Source organism: Calliphora vicina, chromosome 3, assembly GCF_958450345.1.
Source record: "Calliphora vicina chromosome 3, idCalVici1.1, whole genome shotgun sequence".
NCBI lineage: Eukaryota > Metazoa > Arthropoda > Insecta > Diptera > Calliphoridae > Calliphora > Calliphora vicina.
This window is the reverse complement of record NC_088782.1, coordinates 52,086,889-52,093,267: the sequence shown is the minus strand read 5'-3', so window position 1 is coordinate 52,093,267 and position 6,379 is coordinate 52,086,889.

Genomic DNA, 6,379 nt, shown 5'->3' with positions numbered 1-6,379 from the left:
AAATACATAAAGTGAAAATGAAAACATGAGAAATTCTTTTAATTTAATTAAAACATAAATATTGCTGCTGTTTGTGAGTGAATGAATGAATAACTGAGTATTTAACATATGGAATCAACAATGAATGAATGCGTTTTTATTTGGGGGTGAAGTGCTGTCAATACAAATACTTACATTTAATAAAATGCATTGACGACAAGTTGCATGAAAGTAATGAAATGAAGTAATAAAAGTATGCATAGTCTAATAGTATATGTAGTCTTAAAGTATACCGATAGACTGAGAATCATTTTCTGAGTTGATTAAAATTGTGACAAATTGGACATAAACATGTTTTATATGATCCTAAATCTATCTACCATCTTTCGAGATGATCGGTCCATAATTGGTCCTACGTAGATTAATAAAAAAAACCCAATGACCGTTAAATAATATAGCCTAAATTATTTTGCTTTAGTTGAGGAGCATCATGACTTTAAACTACTGTAACTCAGCCATTTTTGAGACAATTTTTACACAATCCCTTATATTTAATCTTTATGTCAACGGCAACATACCTGGATATGTTTTGCATTTTCATGCTGTATCTCTAAATTGGATATTCGAATCGACCTGAAATTTCTTGATATCCTAGCCAAAATAGTTTTCCGTAATTGTTCCAAGTTTGATTATGATAGGATCACCCGTTTGGAAGATAAAGTCCATTTACAAAGTTGCACCCTTACGTCAACAGCATACATACCTGGGTATCCATTAGGGTATTCGAATTATTCGATTTTTCTCTTGTTAGAATAAAACGAATAATTCGAATAAGAGATTTTAACATGTTCGAATAATTCGATCACACGTTTAAAATTAATCGAATTATTCGAATATTTTTAAATATTTTATTGTTAAAGAAAAAAAATAACGTTAAAGTTAAAAATTCAAGTATTGATAATGTTAAAAAATACAAAGTCCATCATTAAATTTTCAACAGAAATATTCTGATCAGATTAACTCCCGAACAATCTACAAAATAATTGACTAGCAAACCCTTTAAAAGTAGCATAATGCTTTCAAGTAACAGTGCTGTAAAACTGTAGCATATCTGGGCATTGTTAAATAAAAGCTTTCAGTTGATTTGATTGTAAGTTGGCAACGCTGTATTCGAGTTCGAATAATCAGTTAAAGAACATTGTAGAAAGTACACCATCAAATACAATATTAACGTATTAAGAACTTTTTTATGTCGTTCATTAATTCGGGTTTTAAATTGAGTAACTAATTCTTTAGTAAATTAATTATTCACTATTAATTATTCTATCAAGGTTGCCGAATCTTTACTTAATAAAGTGGTCTTGGGGAATTACACAATAAAGCGAATCTGTCCAAAGGTTGATATCATTGTCAGTGAACATGGCTAATTTGAAGTCAGGCACTGTATGATTGACGCATTTACAAATACGCAAAATGTTTGTTACCATGTTAGACAAAGATGTTCAACGATTTTCAAAATCATATATAAGACGAACTCCATGTTTTCCTTGCAACAAAACGTTAGTTTGCAATATTTGTGTTTATCATTCGATTTATTAAATATTTTGCAACACTTTTAAGAACATCACTTATATACATATATTTTAAGATCATGGCCTTCATCTATTTCAATGTAATCATTATAAATGTCATCCTCAATATCACTTTCGACGACCGTTTCAAAATCACATTTACTCCACTTTAATCTAAGTTAATATTTTGATTATTAATTGCGATTGTTCTAATATTTAGCCAGCTAAATAGCAAATATTTTATTCCGTACCTTTTATTTTCATTGGTTCAAGTCCTAAGTTAAAAATTTTGAAAGATTTGTTTTTAGAATTGTAACTTCTTGCAGTAATATTTATATATTTATAGAAGGAGCTATCGAAACACTCATCTACAGTGATTGAAAGTCCCTTTGTCTTTAGTTATTTGTTGAATTTCAGAAACAATACAATTTTTGTGAGTCATTATTACTTATTTAAATTTGAAATTATGAAACATTTTAAGCAATTTAACAAATTTAAATATATACATTTATTCGTTTTATTCGATTATTCTACATAAAATTGTTCGAATTATTCGTTATTCGAAAATTGCCATTTTTAAATTGTTCGAATAATTATTCGTAAAAAATTATTCGATTAATCGAACGATCATTAGTCGAATGAATACCCTAGTATCCATAGTAAAACGCATGCAAATATAATGATAAAATTGAAAATATAGTATTTTTGCAACGTTTTTACACACCCTACTCCACACAGCGGGATCAAATATATCCAGATTTTCTCCATTTTTCTTTTATTGAACTAACAGCAAATCTATGTGTCAAACAAAAAAAGAGTTATTTAAAAATCGTGATTGACTCCAAAGTTATATGTATTTGAATTTTAAAAAATTTAAAAAGGCGATTTTTCAAGGACATCAAGGAAGATGTATTAGGAATTTATACTTTTTGAAAAGCTAACTTTACACTTAATATTTTAAATTAAAATTTAGGGCAAAAATTTTAAAATTCAACTTTAGGGCAAAAATTCTCAAATCGCATAGTCGATATCAAAATAAAGTAACCTATTTTAAATGGCCAAATACGTTTTTAATTATTTTGTAAAGGGTTCCGATAAACCCGCTGCTGGTGTGTATATTATAGCAAAAAAACTAAAAAAACCCATTTTTGGGATTTTTCAAAACTTTTTTTTGGGAATTACGGGATTCCTGATTATAAATTTAAAAATTTGTTTTTATTTTTTATATCTAATAGAAAAGTCTATATAACTATAATATTTCATTAAAAACTATTAATAAATAAAAAATTAATTTTAATTTGAAAAATTTGTATCTCCACTTTTTTCAAAAAACAATGACTGAATGTAAGGGTACAACTAGTTATCATAAAATGTTTGAACCTTTTGTCCATTTTTAAGAAAATAAAAAAATAATACATTCAAAATACAAAACTTATGAACATACCCAGGTATATTGCTGTAGACGTGCGTAAAGCTGTTGACATAATGGTTAAAAGGTAAAACTGTTATCTTTTAAATAAAAGAACATATTTATGATGTTTTAAAGTTGTAACTTTCACTAAACTGAAGTGATCGATAAAAACTAAAAACAGAATTGCTACATAAGAATCCTCGCATATTATTTTCTCTCACTTTTGTATCACATTGTTTTAGTATGGATATTATGAATTACGTTTAAAACGAAATAAAGTTTTCCAACCCTTTCTGTCCACACTTTATTGTTCACTTCCTATACAGTACATCATTGATCTTAAGCAATATTTTTTTATTTCAAAAATAATAATCATACGTCGCGGTGCACATAGATTCAAAGAAACATGTGACTCATAAATATTAGGGCCGATTTCAAAATAAATTACATGACCAATTATAAATACAATAAGAGTTTATATTCAGCTGTGACTGTGAATCTCACCTAAAATTCAAAATAACGTAATACAACTTTTCAAAAGTTTATAGGAGAAGCAAAAAACTATATAAAATGAAAACTACTTGTGATATTGAAACAAAATTTTGAAATTGAATTTCAATGAAACTAGAAATATATTTTTTATAAACAATTTTTTCAAATTACACTTTGTGCTATGTGCACAGAAAAAACTATTTCTTAAACAGTATTAATTCAAATATTTGTCACATATTGAACTGGTTTCAATTATGTTATAATTGAATCAAGTATTCATGTGCTAAAAAAACAAAATTTTCTGATATTTTCTATTGAGTTTTGAATTTGATAATTTTGACAATTGAATACAAAATTTTTGTTATTGGTTGAACTTGAAATACAAAAATTATTGAATAGATAATTTCGTAATTGAAAACACAAAAAATAACAAAAATGTGTTTGCAATTACGAATATAATACAATGTAGTGAATCGTAACATAGTACGACAAAAAGAGAAAAAATCGATAGACACGAACCGGAAGAAAGAAGTAAATTTTTGAAAAAATATTTAAAAATACTCCTGCTGATACAACAATGACAAATTTTATGTAAAAAGAATAAGAAGATTTGTAAAATGTTTTGTATTATCTTTATTTTATCCTGTCAGGATCAAAAGATGTCAAAAATGTTTTTTAAATTTTTATCCTTTAATATCCTTTAAGATTGCCAATAAATTCCTTTTAAAAAAATAGTGCGTTAAAGACCCAGTGCGTTAAAGACTATATGTCAATATTTCATCCTTTATATATATAAAGTTCGAATTAAAATATAAAAAAAAATTATTAGTATACACAAAAGTTTTATTAAGAAGAGTGCATGTTTATAACCTACACCATAGTGGGGAGGGTATAATAGGCTAGGACTGATGTTTACAACATATTGGTCTAACACCCACCTTGGCCTAACATTGGCCTACACCCACCTTAAAGCATACCAAATTGCTCAGGATGACTTTATGAGTCGACTAAGCGATGTCCGTCCGTCTGTCCGTCCATGTAAATCTCGTATTCAAACTACAGGTCGCAAGTTTAAAGAAAATTCGACAAAATTTGGCTCAAACCTTTATATTGCCTTAAGGACATATCCTATTGAATTTAGTTAGAATCGGTCCAATATTTCTCCTAGCCCCCTCATAAATATCTTAGGTATTTAGATAACCAAACCAAATTCAGCACAATTAAGTTTTATATAAGCCGAACTCTCACGACAAAATTTTGTGACAATGTTCCATAGTTCCAATATAAGCAACATTCTCGAAAATTTCATTAATATGCATAAATCTCTTAAATATGTCAGTATCCTAACAAAATTCAACACAGATATGTTTCATATATTCGCAAAGCATCCCATCAAATTTTTTGACGATCGGTCCAAAATTAGTCAAAGTTCACATATAAGGCCCACTACCGAAAAATGTTGGTATTCAAATAAGATTCAACACAAATAAGTTTCATATCAAAAATAACTCTTTATAATCATATACTCGGTGTAGGGAATCATAAGGTCGGAATTGACCAACTATACCATTTTACTTGTTTATTAAAAAGTATTCTTCGTAGCTTTTCACAAAGGTTGTTGTTATATTTTTTTCGAATGAAATTTTAAAATAAAATATAAAAAATCAAATAATGCAAATTTAAAATATTATTTAACACTTAAGTGATGAAGTTAGAAGAATTTAGTTTTGGCATGCGGTATTCAATATCTTGATCTTTAACTCACTATTTTTTGGAAAAAAAAATTATTAAAAAGGATAAATATTTGAAAAGACATTATTGACATCTTCTGATTCTGAGAGGATGAAATAAAAATAGTGCGAAATATTTTACAACTCTTATTGATCATTTGACACAAAATTTGTCATAGTAGGATGATCAGAATACTTCTGAATTTTTTTTTAAAAATGTACTCCTCTGTAATTTTGAAGTCCTTTCAAAAGGAAACAGGATCACGAAATAAAAAACTGTGAACGCAGTTTGGCTCCATTTAATCTCTAGTTTCATTTTGTATTGAGTGTTGGACGGTGTAATCAATAATAAAATAAGTTTCGAATTTTTTGATGAGATATTGTTATTTTTTCATCAAAAAATAATTTTTAGCGATGGGGCCCATTCAGGATGAACAAACAGAATTGTCGAATTTTGGAGGAAACCGAAACACATATGGGCAATTCCATATCATCGTACGTGACATTTGTACGCCTATATTATTGTCCAAAATATTGAGCGAAATAAGGGTACGCGACATAAAATGGAACTCATTTTGAGGTACATGCAGAAATATGCGAAAATATTCGAATCGTGAGAGGCGTTATGTTTTCTTTTTCTTACACTAAACGAAATATTTTTCCTTTACAATCCATCATATTTAAATAAGAACAATCTTTGAATAATTTTATAATAAATAAAATTTAATGTCGTACGTGACATACCGTACGTGACAGATTTTTCTCTTATAATAAAACAATATACATATATTCTGTAAATATATGTATACAAAAACTAAAAAAGTGAATAGAAAATATACATTCGGTTTCAATAAACAATTTGACAATAGCAAAAAAACAATCAGGTTCAAATTCATTTCATACTACAAGTTAATTGGGAGCCAAGTTTTCGTCGCAATTTTAGTCTAAAATTTGTGTTTTTAATTAACATTAAAAAATTAAATATAATCAGTTTAATCTATTATTTTTTTCTTTAAAATGTTGTAATATGATCTAAATACTTTCACATAGTAACATTTTATTATTTTCTTCTATTCAAATCATCTTGAAAAAAAGTTTCAAGTGTTTTTGTGTTTCAGTCGTGGTAACGATTCGCGTGGAATTGCCCATATTTCTTTGAGAACGAAATTGGTCGGGCCATCATCGTTAACGGTGAG